At 35.5% G+C, this 20,778-nt stretch overlaps 4 non-coding genes across 4 annotated transcripts; all 4 read right to left on the bottom strand.

Annotated features, from left to right (window-relative positions):
* Positions 1-6,000: 6,000 nt before the first annotated feature.
* TRNAC-GCA (transfer RNA cysteine (anticodon GCA)) lies at positions 6,001-6,072 on the bottom strand. Its single transcript has one exon. It is a non-coding gene; the product is annotated as a tRNA-Cys (tRNA).
* An 882-nt stretch (positions 6,073-6,954) lies between these two features.
* On the bottom strand, positions 6,955-7,026 carry TRNAC-GCA (transfer RNA cysteine (anticodon GCA)). Its single transcript has one exon. It is a non-coding gene; the product is annotated as a tRNA-Cys (tRNA).
* Positions 7,027-17,351: 10,325 nt separating this feature from the next.
* Positions 17,352-17,423, bottom strand: TRNAC-GCA (transfer RNA cysteine (anticodon GCA)). Its single transcript has one exon. It is a non-coding gene; the product is annotated as a tRNA-Cys (tRNA).
* A 1,782-nt stretch (positions 17,424-19,205) lies between these two features.
* TRNAC-GCA (transfer RNA cysteine (anticodon GCA)) lies at positions 19,206-19,277 on the bottom strand. The gene has a single exon. It is a non-coding gene; the product is annotated as a tRNA-Cys (tRNA).
* Between the last annotated feature and the right edge of the window lie 1,501 nt (positions 19,278-20,778).

The following is a 20,778-nucleotide window of genomic DNA, read 5'->3' as shown; positions in this document are numbered from 1 at the left end:
TATTGCTTTCCACCATAGTTTTATAACATTCATATGAGCTTCCAATGGACTATTTCAAACTGATAATATCACCAGTAGAACTTGGGTGAAAGTAAAACACAGCTTGTATCATACGAAGAAATCCTTAATAGTTTTATGGTGTTTACCCTATGTTTCAGGAGATGATCAGGAGTATTTCAAATGTAGAAATGTGTTGCTCATTACATAAAATTCTAAGATTGTAAATGTTTTCTTCAATTTATTTAATTAAAAAAATAGTTCTACAGGTAAAACAGTTGGAAAAGGGGGCACCCAGATTTGAACTAGGGACCTCTTGACCTGCAGTCAAATGCTCTACCATTGAGCTATACCCCCAGTTCTTAAACGTTCACCTTTATGAATTCAGTAATATGTACAAAGTGCAAGCAGCATGCCATCACCATCAAAGCAATGCATTTTCAGCCACCAAACCCTCCTTATAAGTATATGGGGTGCAAAGGATGTCCTTTATCTGCCTTGGTAAAATACAGTGAGGTTTCCATTGCAAGAATTCATACATTTTGTATCAGATGTAGATCTTGGAACATGGAAAAAAAACTTTTGACAAATGCACAAATTCTGCAAAACGTAACTGCTTCTCTACTGCAGTTTGTTGATGTTGTGCTAAGAGCATAGTTATACCCAATTGTTCATTGTTTTGTATAGGAAATGATGATATATCCTATTGTTTCTTACCGTGCATTGGGTTGAAAAACATTTTAACAGGATCTATTGAAGAGGGTATATGGTTATGAAACAGGGACTTCTTGAAAAGCACTCCTACGCCCTACCACTGACATAAACCCTTGAATGCTGAAAACTGCCCTTTTTTAAAAAGGTGATAGAGTGGGTGACTGTATGGAACTTGTAGAACTAATGACATGAGTGCACTTCTGGTCAGCTGCACAAATTAATACATTTCATTAAGGGCATATTATTGGTTTCCACCACAGTTTTATAACATTCATATGAGCTTCCAATGGACTATTTCAAACTAATCATATCACCAGTAGAGCTTGGGTGAATGTAAAACACAGCTTCTATCATATGAAGAAATCCTAAACAGCTTAATGGTGTTTACCCTATGTTTCAGGTGATGATCAGGAGTATTTCAAATGTAGAAATGTGTTGCTCATTACATAAAATGCTAAGATTGGAAATGTTTACTTCAATTTATTTAATTAAAAAAATATTTCTACAGGTAAAACAGTTGGACAAGGGGCACCCAGATTTGAACTAGGGACCTTTTGATCTGCCGTGAAATGCTCTACCCCTGAGCTATACCCCCATTTCTGAAATGTTTCCCTTTATGTATACAGTAATATGTACAAAGTGGAAGCAACATGCAATCACCATCAAAGCAATGCATGTTCAGCCACCAAACCCTCCTTATAAGTATAAGGGGTGCGAAGGATGTCCTTTATCTGCCTTGGTAAAATACAGTGAGGTTTCCATTGCAAGAATTCATACATTTCGTATCACATGTAGATCTTGGAACATGGAAAAAAAATATTTTGTCAAATGCACACATTCTGCAAAATGTAACTGCTTCTCTACTGCAGTTTGTTGATTTTGTGCTAAGAGCATAGTTAAACCCAATAGTTCATTGTTTTGTATATGAAATTATGATATATCCTATTGTTTCTTACAGTGCATTGGGTTGAAACACATTTTAACAGGATCTATTGAAGAGGGTATATGGTTATGAAACAGGGACTTCTTGAACTGCACTCCTATGCTCTACCACTGAGTTAAACCCTTGAATGCTGAAAACTGCCCTTTTTTAAAAAGGTGATAGTGTGGGTGACTGTATGGAACTTGTATAACTAATGACATCAGTGCACTTCTGGTCAGCTGTACAAATTAATACATTTCATTAAGGGCATATTATTGGTTTCCACCACAGTTTTATAACATTCATAGGAGCGTCCAATGGACTGTTTCAAACTGATAATATCACCAGTAGAACTTGGGTGAATGTAAAACACAGCTTGTATCATATGAAGAAATACTAAACAGTTTCATGGTATTTACCCTATGTTTTAGGAGATGATCAGGAGTATTTCAAATGTAGAAATGTGTTGCTCATTACATAAAATGCTAAGACTGTAAATGTTTACTTCAATTTATTTAAAAAAATATTTCTACAGGTAAGACAGTTGAACAAGGCGGCACCCAGATTTGAGCTAGGGACTTCCTTATCTGCAGTCAAATGCTCTACCACTGAGCTATACCACCAGTTCTGAAAAGTTCACCTTTATTAATTCAGTAATAGGTACAAAGTGCAAGCAGCATGCAATCACCATCAAAGCAATGCATTTTCAGCCACCAAACCCTCCTTATAAGTATATGGGGTGCAAAGGATGTCCTTTATCTGCCTTGGTAAAATACAGTGAGGTTTCCATTGCAAGAATTCATACATTTCGTATCACATGTAGATCTTGGAACATGGAAAAAAAATATTTTGTCAAATGCACAAATTCTGCAAAACGTAACTGTTTCTCTACTGCATTTTGTTGATTTTGTGCTAAGAGCATAGTTAAACCCAATTGTTCATTGTTTTGTATATGAAATGATGATATATCTTATTGTTTCTTACCGTGCATTGGGTTAAAAAATACATTTTAACAGGATCTATTGAAGAGGGTATATGGTTATGAAACAGGAACTTCTTGAAAATCACTCCTACGCTCTACCACTGACATAAACACTTGAATGCTGAAAACTGCCCTTTTTTAAAAAGGTGATAGAGTCGGTGACTGTATGGAACTTGTAGAACTAATGACATCAGTGCACTTCTGGTCAGCTGTACACATTAATACATTTAATTAAGGGCACATTATTGGTTTCCACCACAGTTTTATAACATTCATATGAGCTTCCAATGGACTATTTCAAACTAATCATATCACCAGTAGAACTTGGGTGAATGTAAAACACAGCATGTATCATATGAAGAAATCTTAAACAGTTTCATGGTGTTTACCCTATGTTTCAGGAGATGATCAGGGGTATTTCAAATGTAGAAATGTGTTGCTCATTACATAAAATGCTAAGATTGTAAATGTTTTCTTCAATTTATTTAATTAAAAAAATATTTCTACAGGTAAAACAGTTGAACAAGGTTGCAACCAGATTTGAACTAGGGACATCTTGATCTGCAGTCACATGCTCTACCACTTAGCTATACCCCAAGATCTGAAATGTTCACCTTTATTAATTCAGTAAAAAGTACAAAGTGCAAGCAACATGCAATCACCATCAAAGCAATGCATTTTCAGCCACCAAACCCTCCTTAAAAGTATATGGGGTGCGAAGGATGTCCTTCATCTGCCTTGGTAAAATATAGTGAGGTTTCCATTGCAAGAATTCATACATTTCGTATCACATGTAGATCTTGGAACATGGAAAAACAATCTTTTGTCAAATGCACAAATTCTGAAAAATGTAATTGCTTCTCTACTGCAGTTTGTTGATTTTGTGCTAAGAACAGAGTTAAACCCAATTGTTCATTGTTTTGTATATGAAATGATGATATATCCTATTGTTTCTTAAAGTGCATTGGGTTGAAAAACATTTTAACAGGATCTATTGAAGAGGGTATATGGTTATGAAACAGGGACTTCTTGAAAAGCACTCCTACGCCCTACCACTGACATAATCCCTTGAATGCTGAAAACTGCCCTTTTTTAAAAAGGTGATAGAGTGGGTGACTGTATGGAACTTGTAGAACTAATGACATCAGTGCACTTCTGGTGAGCTGTACAAATTAATACATTTCATTAAGGGCATATTATTGCTTTCCACCATAGTTTTATAACATTCATATGAGCTTCCAATGGACTATTTCAAACTGATAATATCACCAGTAGAACTTGGGTGAAAGTAAAACACAGCTTGTATCATACGAAGAAATCCTTAATAGTTTTATGGTGTTTACCCTATGTTTCAGGAGATGATCAGGAGTATTTCAAATGTAGAAATGTGTTGCTCATTACATAAAATTCTAAGATTGTAAATGTTTTCTTCAATTTATTTAATTAAAAAAATAGTTCTACAGGTAAAACAGTTGGAAAAGGGGGCACCCAGATTTGAACTAGGGACCTCTTGACCTGCAGTCAAATGCTCTACCATTGAGCTATACCCCCAGTTCTTAAACGTTCACCTTTATGAATTCAGTAATATGTACAAAGTGCAAGCAGCATGCCATCACCATCAAAGCAATGCATTTTCAGCCACCAAACCCTCCTTATAAGTATATGGGGTGCAAAGGATGTCCTTTATCTGCCTTGGTAAAATACAGTGAGGTTTCCATTGCAAGAATTCATACATTTTGTATCAGATGTAGATCTTGGAACATGGAAAAAAAACTTTTGACAAATGCACAAATTCTGCAAAACGTAACTGCTTCTCTACTGCAGTTTGTTGATGTTGTGCTAAGAGCATAGTTATACCCAATTGTTCATTGTTTTGTATAGGAAATGATGATATATCCTATTGTTTCTTACCGTGCATTGGGTTGAAAAACATTTTAACAGGATCTATTGAAGAGGGTATATGGTTATGAAACAGGGACTTCTTGAAAAGCACTCCTACGCCCTACCACTGACATAAACCCTTGAATGCTGAAAACTGCCCTTTTTTAAAAAGGTGATAGAGTGGGTGACTGTATGGAACTTGTAGAACTAATGACATGAGTGCACTTCTGGTCAGCTGCACAAATTAATACATTTCATTAAGGGCATATTATTGGTTTCCACCACAGTTTTATAACATTCATATGAGCTTCCAATGGACTATTTCAAACTAATCATATCACCAGTAGAGCTTGGGTGAATGTAAAACACAGCTTCTATCATATGAAGAAATCCTAAACAGCTTAATGGTGTTTACCCTATGTTTCAGGTGATGATCAGGAGTATTTCAAATGTAGAAATGTGTTGCTCATTACATAAAATGCTAAGATTGGAAATGTTTACTTCAATTTATTTAATTAAAAAAATATTTCTACAGGTAAAACAGTTGGACAAGGGGCACCCAGATTTGAACTAGGGACCTTTTGATCTGCCGTGAAATGCTCTACCCCTGAGCTATACCCCCATTTCTGAAATGTTTCCCTTTATGTATACAGTAATATGTACAAAGTGGAAGCAACATGCAATCACCATCAAAGCAATGCATGTTCAGCCACCAAACCCTCCTTATAAGTATAAGGGGTGCGAAGGATGTCCTTTATCTGCCTTGGTAAAATACAGTGAGGTTTCCATTGCAAGAATTCATACATTTCGTATCACATGTAGATCTTGGAACATGGAAAAAAAATATTTTGTCAAATGCACACATTCTGCAAAATGTAACTGCTTCTCTACTGCAGTTTGTTGATTTTGTGCTAAGAGCATAGTTAAACCCAATAGTTCATTGTTTTGTATATGAAATTATGATATATCCTATTGTTTCTTACAGTGCATTGGGTTGAAACACATTTTAACAGGATCTATTGAAGAGGGTATATGGTTATGAAACAGGGACTTCTTGAACTACGCTCCTACGCTCTACTACTGACATAAACCCTTCAATGTTGAAAACTGCCCTTTTTTAAAAAGGTGATAGAGTGGGTGACTCTATGGAACTTGTAGAACTAATGACATCAGTGCACTTCTGGTCAGCTGTACAAATTAATACATTTCATTAAGGGCATATTATTGCTTTCCACCACAGTTTTATAACATTCATATGAGCTTCCAATGGACTATTTCAAACTGATAATATCACCAGTAGAACTCGGGTGAATGTAAAACACAGCTTGATTCATATGAAGAAATCCTGAACAGTTTCATGGTGTTTACCCTATGTTTCAGGAGATGATCAGGAGTATTTCAAATGTAGAAATGTGTTGCTCATTACATAAAATGTTAAGATTGTAAATGTTTTCTTCAATTTATTTAATTAAAAAAATATTTCTACAGGTAAAACAATTGAACAAGGGGGCACCCAGATTTGAACTAGGGACCTCTTGATCTGCAGTCAAATGCTCTACCACTGAGCTATACCCCCCGTTCTGAAAAGTGGACCTTTATTAATTCAGTAATATGTACAAAGTGCAAGCAACATGCAATCACCATCAAAGCAATGCATTTTCAGCCACCAAACCCTCCTTATAAGTATATGGGGTGCGAAGGATGTCCTTTATCTGCCTTGGTAAAATACAGTGAGGTTTCCATTGCAAGAATTCATACATTTCATATCACATGTAGATCTTGGAACATGGAAAAAAAATCTTTTGTCAAATGCACAAATTCTGCAAAATGTAACTGCTTCTCTACTGCAGTTTGTTGATGTTGTGCTAAGAGCATAGTTAAACCCTATTGTTCATTGTTTTATATATGAAATGATGATATATCCTATTGTTTCTTAGAGTGAATTGGGTTGAAAAACATTTTAACAGGATCTATTGAAGAGGGTATATGGTTATGAAACAGGGACTTCTTGAAAAGCACTCCTACGCCCTACCACTGACATAAACCCTTGAATGCTGAAAACTGCCCTTTTTAAAAAAGGTGATAGAGTGGGTGACTGTATGGAACTTGTAGAACTAATGACATCAGTGCACTTCTGGTCAGCTGTAAAAATTAATACATTTCATTAAGGGCATATTATTGGTTTCCACCACAGTTTTATAACATTCATATGAGCTTCCAATGGACTATTTCAAACTGATAATATCACCACTAGAACTTGGGTGAAAGTAAAACACAGCTTGTATCATACAAAGAAATCCTTAATAGTTTTATGATGTTTACCCTATGTTACAGGAGATGATCAGGAGTATTTCAAATGTAGAAATGTGTTGCTCATTACATAAAATTCTAAGATTGTAAATGTTTTCTTCAATTTATTTAATTAAAAAAATATTTCTACAGGTAAAACAGTTGGAAAAGGGGGCACCCAGATTTGAACTAGGGACTGCTTGATCTGCAGTCAAATGCTCTACCACTGAGCTATACCCCCAGTTCTTAAACTTTCACCTTTATTTATTCAGTAATATGTACAAAGTGCAAGCAACATGCAATCACCATCAAAGCAATGCCTTTTCAGCCACCAAACCCTCCTTATAAGTATAAGGGGTACAAAAGATGTCCTTTATCTGCCTTGGTAAAATACAGTGAGGTTTCCATTGCAAGAATTCATACATTTCGTATCAGATGTAGATCTTGGAACATGGAAAAAAACTTTTGACAAATGCACAAATTCTGCAAAACGTAACTGCTTCTCTACTGCAGTTTGTTGATGTTGTGCTAAGAGCATAGTTATACCCAATTGTTCATTGTTTTGTATAGGAAATGATGATATATCCTATTGTTTCTTACAGTGCATTGAGTTGAAAAACATTTTAACAGGATCTATTGAAGAGGGTATATGGTTGTGAAACAGGGACTTCTTGAAAAGCACTCCTACGCTCTACCACTGACATAAACCCTTGAATGCTGAAAACTGCCCTTTTTTAAAAAGGTGATAGAGTGGGTGACTGTATGGAACTTGTAGAACTAATGACATGAGTGCACTTCTGGTCAGCTGCACAAATTAATACATTTCATTAAGGGCATATTATTGGTTTCCACCACAGTTTTATAACATTCATATGAGCTTCCAATGGACTATTTCAAACTAATAATATCACCAGTAGAGCTTGGGTGAATGTGAAACACAGCTTGTATCATATGAAGAAATCCTAAACAGCTTAATGGTGTTTACCCTATGTTTCAGGTGATGATCAGGAGTATTTCAAATGTAGAAATGTGTTGCTCATTACATACAATGCTAAGATTGTAAATGTTTACTTCAATTTATTTAATTAAAAAAAAAATTCTACAGGTAAAACAGTTGGACAAGGGGCACCCAGATTTGAACTAGGGACCTTTTTATCTGCCGTGAAATGCTCTACCCCTGAGCTATACCCCCATTTCTGAAATGTTTCCCTTTATTTATACAGTAATATGTACAAAGTGGAAGCAACATGCAATCACCATCAAAGCAATGCATGTTCAGACACCAAACCCTCCTTATAAGTATAAGGGGTGCGAAGGATGTCCTTTATCTGCCTTGGTAAAATACAGTGAGGTTTCCATTGCAAGAATTCAAACATTTCGTATCACATGTAGATCTTGGAACATGGAAAAAAAATCTTTTGTCAAATGCACAAATTCTGCAAAATGTAACTGCTTCTCTACTGCAGTTTGTTGATGTTGTGCTAAGAGCATAGTTAAACCCAATTGTTCATTGTTTTGTATATGAAATGATGATATGTCCTATTGTTTCTTACAGTGCATTGGGTTGAAACACATTTTAACAGGATCTATTGAAGAGGGTATATGGTTCTGAAATAGGGACTTCTTGAACTACACTCTTACGCTCTACCACTGACATAAACCCTTCAATGTTGAAAACTGCCCTTTATAAAAAGGTGATAGAGTGGGAGACTGTATGGAACTTGTAGAACTAATGACATCAGTGCAATTCTGGTCAGCTGTACAAATTAATATATTTCATTAAGGGCATATTATTGGTTTCCACCACAGTTTTATAACATTCATATGAGCTTCCAATGGACTATTTCAAACTAATCATATCACCAGTAGAACTTGGGTGAATGTAAAATACAGCTTGTATCAGTAGAAGAAATCCTAAACAGCTTAATGGTGTTTACCCTATGTTTCAGGAGATGATCAGGAGTATTTCAAATGTAGACATGTGTTGCTCATTACATAAAATGCTAAGATTGTAAATGTTTACTTCAATTTATTTAATTAAAAAAATATTTCTACAGGTAAAACAGTTGGACAAGGGGCACCCAGATTTGAACTAGGGACCTTTTTATCTGCCGTGAAATGCTCTACCCCTGAGCTATACCCCCATTTCTGAAATGTTTCCCTTTATTTATACAGTAATATGTACAAAGTGGAAGCAACATGCAATCACCATCAAAGCAATGCATGTTCAGACACCAAACCCTCCTTATAAGTATAAGGGGTGCGAAGGATGTCCTTTATCTGCCTTGGTAAAATACAGTGAGGTTTCCATTGCAAGAATTCAAACATTTCGTATCACATGTAGATCTTGGAACATGGAAAAAAAATCTTTTGTCAAATGCACAAATTCTGCAAAATGTAACTGCTTCTCTACTGCAGTTTGTTGATGCTGTGCTAAGAGCATAGTTAAACCCAATTGTTCATTGTTTTGTATATGAAATGATGATATATCCTATTGTTTCTTACAGTGCATTGGGTTGAAACACATTTTAACAGGATCTATTGAAGAGGGTATATGGTTATGAAACAGGGACTTCTTGAACTACACTCTTACGCTCTACCACTGACATAAACCCTTCAATGTTGAAAACTGCCCTTTATAAAAAGGTGATAGAGTGGGAGACTGTATGGAACTTGTAGAACTAATGACATCAGTGCACTTCTGGTCAGCTGTACAAATTAATACATTTCATTAAGGGCATATTATTGGTTTCCACCACAGTTTTATAACATTCATATGAGCTTCCAATGGACTATTTCAAACTGATCATATCACCAGTAGAACTTTGGTGAATTTAAAACACAGCTTGTATCATATGAAGAAATCCTAAACAGCTTAATGGTGTTTACCCTATGTTTCAGGAGATGATCAGGAGTATTTCAAATGTAGACATGTGTTGCTCATTACATAAAATGCTAAGATTGTAAATGTTTTCTTCAATTTATTTAATTAAAAAAATATTTCTACAGGTAAAACAGTTGAACAAGGTTGCACCCAGATTAGAACTAGGGACCTCTTGATCTGCAGTCACATGCTCTACCACTGAGCTATACCCCAAGTTCTGAAATGTTCACCTTTATTAAATCAGTAAAAAGTACAAAGTGCAAGCAACATGCAATCACCATCAAAGCAATGCATTTTCAGCCACCAAACCCTCCTTATAAGTATATGGGGTGCGAAGGATGTCCTTTATCTGCCTTGGTAAAATACAGTGAGGTTTCCATTGCAAGAATTCATACATTTCGTATCACATGTAGATCTTGGAACATGGAAAAAAAATCTTTTGTCAAATGCACACATTCTGCAAAATGTAACTGCTTCTCTACTGCAGTTTGTTGATTTTGTGCTAAGAGCATAGTTAAACCCAATTGTTCATTGTTTTGTATATGAAATGATGATATATCCTATTGTTTCTTACAGTGCATTGGGTTGAAAAACATTTTAACAGGATCTATTGAAGAGGGTATATGGTTATGAAACAGGGACTTCTTGAACTACACTCCTACGCTCTACCACTGAGTTAAACCCTTGAATGCTGAAAACTGCCCTTTTTTAAAAAGGTGATAGAGTGGGTGACTGTATGGAACTTGTAGAACTAATGACATCAGTGCACTTCTGGTCAGCTGTACAAATTAATACATTTCATTAAGGGCATATTATTGCTTTCCACCGCAGTTTTATAACATTCATATGAGCTTCCAATGGACTATTTCAAACTGATAATTTCACCAGTAGAACTTGGGTGAATTTAAAACACAGCTTGTATCATATGAAGAAATCCTAAACAGTTTCATGGTGTTTACTCTATGTTTCAGGAGATGATCAGGAGTATTTCAAATGTAGAAATGTGTTGCTCATTACATAAAATGCTAAGATTGCAAATGTTTTCTTCAATTTATTTAATTAAAAAGATATTTCTACAGGTACAACAGTTGAACAAGGTTGCACCCAGATTTGAACTAGGGACCTCTTGATCTGCAGTCAAATGCTTTACCACTGAGCTATAAACCCAGTTCTGAAAAGTTCACCTTTATTAAGTCAGTAATATTTACAAAGTGCAAGCAACATGCAATCACCATCAAAGCAATGCATTTTCAGCCACCAAACCCTCCTTATAAGTATATGGGGTGCAAAGGATGTCCTTTATCTGCCTTGGTAAAATACAGTGAGGTTTCCATTGCAAGAATTCATACATTTCGTAGCACATGTAGATCTTGGAACATGGAAAAAAATCTTTTGACAATGCATAAATTCTGCAAAATGTAACTGCTTCTCTACTGCAGTTTGTTGATTTTGTGCTAAGAGCATAGTTAAACTCAATTGTTCATTGTTTTGTATATGAAATGATGATATATCCTATTGTTTCTTACAGTGCATTGGGTTGAAAAACATTTTAACAGGATCTATTGAAGAGGGTATATGGTTATGAAACAGGGACTTCTTGAACTACACTCCTACGCTCTACCACTGACATAAACCCTTGAATGTTGAAAACTGCCATTTTTTTAAAAAGGTGATAGAGTGGTTGACTGTATGGAACTTTTAGAACTAATGACATCAGTGCACGTCCGGTCAGCTGTACAAATTAATACATTTCATTAAGGGCATATTATTGGTTTCCACCACAGTTTTATTACATTCATATGAGCTTCCAATGGACTATTTCAAACTGATCATATCACCAGTAGAACTTGGGTGAATGTAAAAGACAGCTTGTATCAGTAGAATTAATCCTAAACAGCTTAATGGTGTTTACCCTATGTTTCAAGAGATGATCAGGAGTATTTCAAATGTAGAAATTTGTTGCTCATTACATAAAATGCTAAGATTGTAAATGTTTTCTTCAATTTATTTAATTAAAAAAATATGTCTACAGGTAAAAGAGTTGAACAAGGTTGCACCCAGATTTGAACTAGGGATCTCTTGATCTGCAGTCACATGCTCTACCACTGAGCTATACCCCAAGTTCTGAAATGTTCACCTTTATTAATTCAGTAAAAAGTACAAAGTGCAAGCAACATGCAATCACCATCAAAGAAATGCATTTTCAGCCACCAAACCCTCCTTATAAGTATATGGGGTGCAAAGGATGTCCTTTATCTGCCTTGGTAAAATACAGTGAGGTTTCCATTGCAAGAATTCATACATTTCGTAGCACATGTAGATCTTGGAACATGGAAAAAAATCTTTTGACAATGCATAAATTCTGCAAAATGTAACTGCTTCTCTACTGCAGTTTGTTGATTTTGTGCTAAGAGCATAGTTAAACTCAATTGTTCATTGTTTTGTATATGAAATGATGATATATCCTATTGTTTCTTACAGTGCATTGGGTTGAAAAACATTTTAACAGGATCTATTGAAGAGGGTATATGGTTATGAAACAGGGACTTCTTGAACTACACTCCTACGCTCTACCACTGACATAAACCCTTGAATGTTGAAAACTGCCATTTTTTTAAAAAGGTGATAGAGTGGGTGACTGTATGGAACTTGTAGAACTAATGACATCAGTGCACGTCCGGTCAGCTGTACAAATTAATACATTTCATTAAGGGCATATTATTGGTTTCCACCACAGTTTTATAACATTCATATGAGCTTCCAATGGACTATTTCAAACTGATCATATCACCAGTAGAACTTGGGTGAATGTAAAAGACAGCTTGTATCAGTAGAATTAATCCTAAACAGCTTAATGGTGTTTACCCTATGTTTCAAGAGATGATCAGGAGTATTTCAAATGTAGAAATTTGTTGCTCATTACATAAAATGCTAAGATTGTAAATGTTTTCTTCAATTTATTTAATTAAAAAAATATTTCTACAGGTAAAAGAGTTGAACAAGGTTGCACCCAGATTTGAACTAGGGATCTCTTGATCTGCAGTCACATGCTCTACCACTGAGCTATACCCCAAGTTCTGAAATGTTTACCTTTATTAATTCAGTAAAAAGTACAAAGTGCAAGCAACATGCAATCACCATCAAAGCAATGCATTTTCAGCCACCAAACCCTCCTTATAAGTATATGGGGTGCGAAGGATGTCCTTTATCTGCCTTGGTAAAATACAGTGAGGTTTCCATTGCAAGAATTCATACATTTCGTATCACATGTAGATCTTGAAACATGGAAAAAAAATCTTTTGTCAAATGCACAAATTCTGCAAAATGTAACTGCTTCTCTACTGCAGTTTATTGATTTTGTGCTAAGAGCAGAGTTAAACCCAATTGTTCATTGTTTTGTATATGAAATGATGATATATCCTATTGTTTCTTAAAGTGCATTGGGTTGAAAAACATTTTAACAGGATCTATTGAAGAGGGTATATGGTTATGAAACAGGGACTTCTTGAACTACACTCCTACGCTCTACTACTGACATAAACCCTTCAATGTTGAAAACTGCCCTTTTTTAAAAAGGTGATAGAGTGGGTGACTCTATGGAACTTGTAGAACTAATGACATCAGTGCACTTCTGGTCAGCTGTACAAATTAATACATTTCATTAAGGGCATATTATTGCTTTCCACCACAGTTTTATAACATTCATATGAGCTTCCAATGGACTATTTCAAACTGATAATATCACCAGTAGAACTTGGGTGAATGTAAAACGCAGCTTGATTCATTTGAAGAAATCCTAAACAGTTTCATGGTGTTTACCCTATGTTTCAGGAGATGATCAGGAGTATTTCAAATGTAGAAATGTGTTGCTCATTACATAAAATGCTAAGATTGTAAATGTTTTCTTCAATTTATTTAATCGATAAATATTTCTACAGGTAAAACAGTTGGACAAGGGGGCACCCCGATTTGAACTAGGGACCTCTTTATCTGCAGTGAAATGCTCTACCCTGAGCTATAACCCCATTTCTGAAATGTTCACCTTTATTTATTCAGTAATATGTACAAAGTGGAAGCAACATGCAATCACCATCTAAGCAATTCATTTTCAGCCACCAAACCTTCATTATATGTATACGGGGTACAAAAGATGTCCTTTATCTGCCTTGGTAAAATACAGTGAGGTTTCCATTGCAAGAATTCATACATTTCGTATCACATGTAGATCTTGGAACATGGAAAAAAAAACGTTTGTCAAATGCACAAATTCTGCAAAAAGTAACTGCTTCTCTACTGCAGTTTGTGTATTTTGTGCTAAGAGCATAGTTAAACCCAATTGTTCATTGTTTTTTATATGAAATGATGATATATCCTATTGTTTCTTACAATGCAGTGGGTTGAAAAAAACATTTTAACAGGATCTATTGATGAGGGTATATGGTTATGAAACAGGAACTTCTTGAACTGTACTCCTACGCTCTACCACTGAGTTAAACCCTTGAATGCTGAAAACTGCCCTTTTTTAAAAAGGTGATAGAGTGGGTGACTCTATGGAACTTGTAGAACTAATGACATCAGTGCACTTCTGGTCAGCTGTACAAATTAATACATTTCATTAAGGGCATATTATTGGTTTCCACTACAGTTTTATAACATTCATATGAGCTTCCAATGGACTATTTCAAACTGATAATATCACCAGTAGAACTTGGGTGAATGTAAAACACAGCTTGTATCATATGAAGTAATCCTAAACAGCTTAATGATGTTTATTCTATGTTTCAGGTGATGATCAGGAGTATTTCAAATGTAGAAATGTGTTGCTCATTACATCAAATGCTAAGATTGTAAATGTTTTTTTCTATTGGATAAAACAGTTGAACAAGGGGGCACCCAGATTTGAACTAGGGACCTCTTGATCTGCAGTCAAATGCTCTACCACTGAGCTGTACTCCCAGTTCTGAAAAGTTCACCTTTATTAATTCAGTAATATGTACAAAGTGCAAGCAACATGCAATCACCATCAAAGCAATGCATTTTCAGCCACCAAACCCTCCTTATAAGTATATGGGGTGCAAAGGATGTCCTTTATCTGCCTTGGTAAAATACAGTGAGGTTTCCATTGCAAGAATTCATACATTCGTATCACATGTAGATCTTGGAACATGGAAAAAAAATCTTTTGTCAAATGCACAAATTCTGCAAAATGTAACTGCTTCTCTACTGCAGTTTGTTGATTTTGTGCTAAGCGCATAGTTAAACCCAATTGTTCATTGTTTTGTATATGAAATGATGATATATCCTATCGTTTCTTACAGTGCATTGGGTTGAAAAACATTTTAACAGGATCTATTGAAGAGGGTATATGGTTATGAAACAGGGACTTCTTGAAAAGCACTCCTACGCTCTACCACTGACATAAACCCTAGAATGCTGAAAACTGCCCTTTTTTAAAAAGGTGATAGAGTGGGTGACTGTATGGAACTTGTAGAACTAATGACATCAGTGCACTTCTGGTCAGCTGTACAAATTAATACATTTCATTAAGGGCATATTATTGGTTTCCACCACCGTTTTATAACATTCATATGAGCTTCCAATGGACTATTTCAAACTAATCATATCACCAATAGAACTTGGGTGAATGTAAAACACAGCTTGTATCATATGAAGAAATCCTAAACAGCTTAATGGTGTTTACCCAAGTTTCAGGTGATGATCAGGAGTATTTCAAATGTAGAAATGTGTTGCTCAATACATCAAATGCTAAGATTGTAAATGTTTTTTTCTACAGGTAAAACAGTAGGACAAGGGGGCATCCAGATTCGAACTAGGGACCTTTTGATCTACAGTGAAATGCTCCACCCCTGAGCTATACCCCCATTTCTGAAATGATCACCTTTATTTATTCAGTAATATGTACAAAGTGGAAGCAACATGCAATCACCATCAAAGCAATGCATGTTCAGCCACCAAACCCTCCTTATAAGTATCAGGGGTGCGAAGGATGTCCTTTATCTGCCTTGGTAAAATACAGTGAGGTTTCCATTGCAAGAATTCATACATTTCGTATCATATGTAGATCTTGGAACATGGAAAAAAAATCTTTTGTCAAATGCACAGATTCTGCAAAATGTAACTGCTTCTCTACTGCAGTTTGTTGATCTTGTGCTAAGAGCATAGTTAAACCCAATTGTTCATTGTTTTGTATATGCAATGATGATATATCCTATTGTTTCTTACTGTACATTGGGTTGAAAAACATTTTAACAGTATCTATTGAAGAGGGTATATGGTTATGAAACAGGGACTTCTTGAACTACACTCCTACGCTCTACCACTGACATAAACCCTTCAATGTTGAAAACTGCCCTTTTTTAAAAAGGTGATAGAGTGGGTGACTCTATGGAACATGTAGAACTAATGACATCAGTGCACTTCTGGTCAGCTGTACAAATTAATACATTTCATTAAGGGCACATTATTGGTTTCCACCACAGTTTTCATATGAGCTTCCAATGGACCATTTCAAACTGATCATATCACCAGTAGAACTTGGGTGAATGTAAAACACAGCGTGTATCATATGAAGAAATCCTAAACAGCTTAATGGTGTTTACCCTATGTTTCAGGTGATGATCAGGAGATTTTCAAATGTAGAAAAGTGTTGCTCATTACATAAAATGCTAAGATTGTAAATGTTTACTTCAATTTATTTAATTGATAAATATTTCTACAGGTAAAACAGTTGGACAAGGGGGCACCCAGATTTGAAGTAGGGACCTATTGATCTGCAGTGAAATGCTCTACCCCTGAGCTATAACCCCATTTCTGAAATGTTCCCCTTTATTTATTCAGTAATATGTACAAAGTGGAAGCAACATGCAATCACCATCAAAGCAATTCATTTTCAGCCACCAAACCTTCATTATAAGTATATGGGGTACAAAAGATGTCCTTTATCTGCCTTGGTAAAATACAGTGATGTTTCCATTGCATTAATTCATACATTTCGTATCACATGTAGATCTTGGAACATGGAAAAAAAATGTTTGTCAAATGCACACATTCTGCAAAACGTAACTGTTTCTCTACTGCATTTTGTTGATCTTGTGCTAAGAGCATAGTTAAACCCAATTGTTCATTGTTTTGTATATGAAATGATGATATATCTTATTGTTTCTTACAGTGCATTGGGTTGAAAAACATTTTAACAGGATCTATTGAAGAGGGTATATGGTTATGAAACAGGGACTTCTTGAACTACACTCCTACGCTCTACCACTGACATAAACCCTTCAATGTTGAAAACTGCCCTTTTTTAAAAAGGTGATAGAGTGGGTGACTGTATGGAACTTGTAGAACTAATGACATCAGTGCACTTCTGGTCATCTGTACAAATTAATACATTTCATTAAGAGCATTTTATTGGTTTCCACCACAGTTTTATAACATTCATATGAGCTTCCAATGGACTATTTCAAACTGATAATATCACCAGTAGAACTTGGGTGAATGTAAAACACAGCTTGTATCATATGAGGAAATCCTAAACAGTTTCATGGTGTTTACCCTATGTTTAAGGAGATGATCAGGAGTATTTCAAATGTAGAAATGTGTTGCTCATTACATAAAATGCTAAGATTGTAAATGTTTTTTTCTACAGGTAAAACAGTTGAACAAGGGGGCACCCAGATTTGAACCAGGGACCTCTTGATCTGCAGTCAAATGCTCTACCACTGAGCTATACTCCCAGTTCTGAAAATTTCCCCTTATTAATTCAGTAATATGTACAAAGTGCAAGCAACATGCAATCACCATCAAAGCAATGCATTTTCAGCCACCAAACCCTCCTTATAAGTATATGGGGTGCGAAGGATGTCCTTTATCTACCTTGGTAAAATACAGTGAGGTTTCCATTGCAAGAATTCATACATTTCGTATCACATGTAGATCTTGGAAATTGGAAAAAAAACCTTTTGTCAAATGCACAAATTCTGCAAAATGTAACTGCTTCTCTACTGCAGTTTGTTGATTTTGTGCTAAGCGCATAGTTAAACCCAATTGTTCATTGTTTTGTATATGAAATGATGATATATCCTATTGTTTCTTACAGTGCATTGGGTTGAAAAACATTTTAACAGGATCTATTGAAGAGGGTATATGGTTATGAAACAGGGACTTCTTGAAAAGCACTCCCACGCTCTACCACTGACATAAACCCTTGAATGCTGAAAACTGCCCTTTTCTAAAAAGTTGATAGAGTGGGTGACTGTATGGAACTTGTAGAACTAATGACATCAGTGCACTTCTGGTCAGCTGTACAAATTAATACATTTCATTAAGGGCATATTATTGGTTTCCACCACAGTTTTATAACATTCATATGAGCTTCCAATGGACTATTTGAAACTAATCATATCACCAGTAGAACTTGGGTGAATGTAAAACACAGCTTGTATCATATGAAGAAATCCTAAACAGCGTAATGGTGTTTACCCTATGTTTCAGGTGATGATCAGGAGTATTTCAAATGTAGAAATGTGTTGCTCATTACATCAAATGCTAAGATTGTAAATGTTTTTTTCTACAGGTAAAACAGTTGGACAAGGGGGCACCCAGATTTGAACTAGGGACCTCTTGATCTGCAGTGAAATGCTCTATCCCTGAGCTATAACCCCATTTCTGAAATGTTCACCTTTACTTATTCAGTAATATGTACAAAGTGGAAGCAACATGCAATCACCTCAAAGCAATGCATTTTCAGCCACCAAACCCTCCTTATAAGTATAAGGGGTACAAAAGATGTCCTTTATCTGCCTTGGTAAAATACAGTGAGGTTTCCATTGCAAGAATTCATACATTTCGTATCACATGTAGATCTTGGAACATGGAAAAAAAAACTTTCGTCAAATGCACAAATTCTGCAAAACGTAACTGCTTCTCTACTGCAGTTTGTTGATTTTGTGCTAAGAGCATAGTTAAACCCAATTGTTCATTGTTTTTTATTTAAATGATGATATATCCTTTTGTTTCTTACAGTACATTGGGTTGAAAAAGATTTTAACAGGATCTATTGACGAGGGTGTATGGTTATGAAACAGGGATTTCTTGAACTGTACTCCTACGCTCTACCACTGAGTTAAACCCTTGAATGCTGAAAACTGCCCTTTTTTTAAAATGGTGATAGAGTGGGTGACTGTATGGAACTTGCAAAACTAATGACATCAGTGCACTTCTGGTCAGCTGTACAAATTAATACATTTCATTAAGGGCATATTATTGGTTTCCACCACAGTTTTATAACATTCATATGAGCTTCCAATGGACTATTTCAAACTGAAAATATCACCAGTAGAACTTGGGTGAATGTAAAACACAGCTTGTATCATATGAGGAAATCCTAAACAGTTTCATAGTGTTTACCCTATGTGTAAGGAGATGATCAGGAGTGTTTCAAATGTAGAAATGTGTTGCTCATTACATAAAATGCTAAGATTGTAAATGTTTTTTTCTACAGGTAAAACAGATGAACAAGGGGGCACCCAGACTTGAACTAGAGACCTCTTGATCTGCAGTCAAATGCTCTACCACTGAGCTATACCCCCAATTCTGAAAAGTTTACCTTTATTAATTCAGTAATATGTACTAAGTGCAAGCAACATGCAATCACCATCAAAGTAATGCAATTTCAGCCACCAAACCCTCCTTATAAGTATATGGGGTGCAAAGGATGTACTTTATCTGCCTTGGTAAAATACAGTGAGGTTTCCATTGCAAGAATTCATACATTTCGTATCACATGTAGATCTTGGAACATGGAAAAAAATCTTTTGTCAAATGCACACATTCTGCAAAATGTAACTGCTTCTCTACTGCAGTTTGTTGATTTTGTGCTAAGAGCATAGTTAAACCCAATTGTTCATTGTTTTGTATATGAAATTATGATATATCCTATTGTTTCTTACAGTGCATTGGGTTGAAAAACATTTTAACAGGATCTATTGAAGAGGGTATATGGTTATGAAACAGGACTTCTTGAACTAAACTCCTACGCTCTACCACTGACATAAACCCTTGAATGTTGAAAACTGCCATTTTTTAAAAAGGTGATAGAGTGGGTGACTGTATGGAACTTGTAGAACTAATGACATCAGTGCACTTCTGGTCAGCTGTACAAATTAATACATTTCTTTAAGGGCATATTATTGGTTTCCACCACAGTTTTATAACATTCATATGAGCTTCCAATGGACTATTTCAAACTGATAATATCACCAGTAGAACTTGGGTGAATGTAAAACACAGCTTGTATCATATGAAGAAATCCTAAACAGTTTCATGGTGTTTACCCTAAATTTCAGGAGATGATCAGGAGTATTTCAAATGTAAAAATGTGTTGCTCATTACATCAAATGCTAAGATTGTAAATGTTTTTTTCTACAGGTAAACACTTGAACAAGGGGGCACCCAGATTTGAACTAGGGACTTCTTGATCTGCAGTCAAATGCTCTACCACTGAGCTATACGCCCTGTTCTGAAAAATTCACCTTTATTAATTCAGTAATATGTACAAAGTGCAAGCAACATGCAATCAACATAAAAGCAATGCATTTTCAGCCCCAAACCCTCCTTATATGTATATGGGGTGGGGCGGATGTCCTTTATCTGCCTTGGTAAAATACAGTGAGGTTTCCATTGCAAGAATTCATACATTTCGTATCACATGTAGATCTTGGAACATGGAAAGGAAATCTTTTGTCAAATGCACAAATTCTGCAAAATGTAACTGCTTCTCTACTGCAGTTTGTTGATTTTGTGCTAAGAGCATAGTTAAACCCAATTGTTCATTGTTTTGTATATGAAATGATGATATATCCTATTGTTTCTTACAGTGCATTGGGTTGAAAAACATTTTAACAGGATCTATTGAAGAGGGTATATGGTTATGAAACAGGGACTTCTTGAACTACACTCCTACGCTCTACCACTGACATAAACCCTTGAATGTTGAAAACTGCCCTTTTTTAAAAAGGTGATAGAGTGGGTGACTGTATGGAACTTGTAGAACTAATGACATCAGTGCACTTCTGGTCATCTGTACAAATT

This window comes from Ambystoma mexicanum, chromosome 4q (assembly GCF_040938575.1).
Source record: "Ambystoma mexicanum isolate Mex_15411 chromosome 4q, UKY_AmexF1_1, whole genome shotgun sequence".
Lineage (NCBI taxonomy): Eukaryota > Metazoa > Chordata > Amphibia > Caudata > Ambystomatidae > Ambystoma > Ambystoma mexicanum.
The sequence above is the reverse complement of the archived record's forward strand: the minus strand, read 5'-3'. Positions and strand labels throughout refer to the sequence as shown.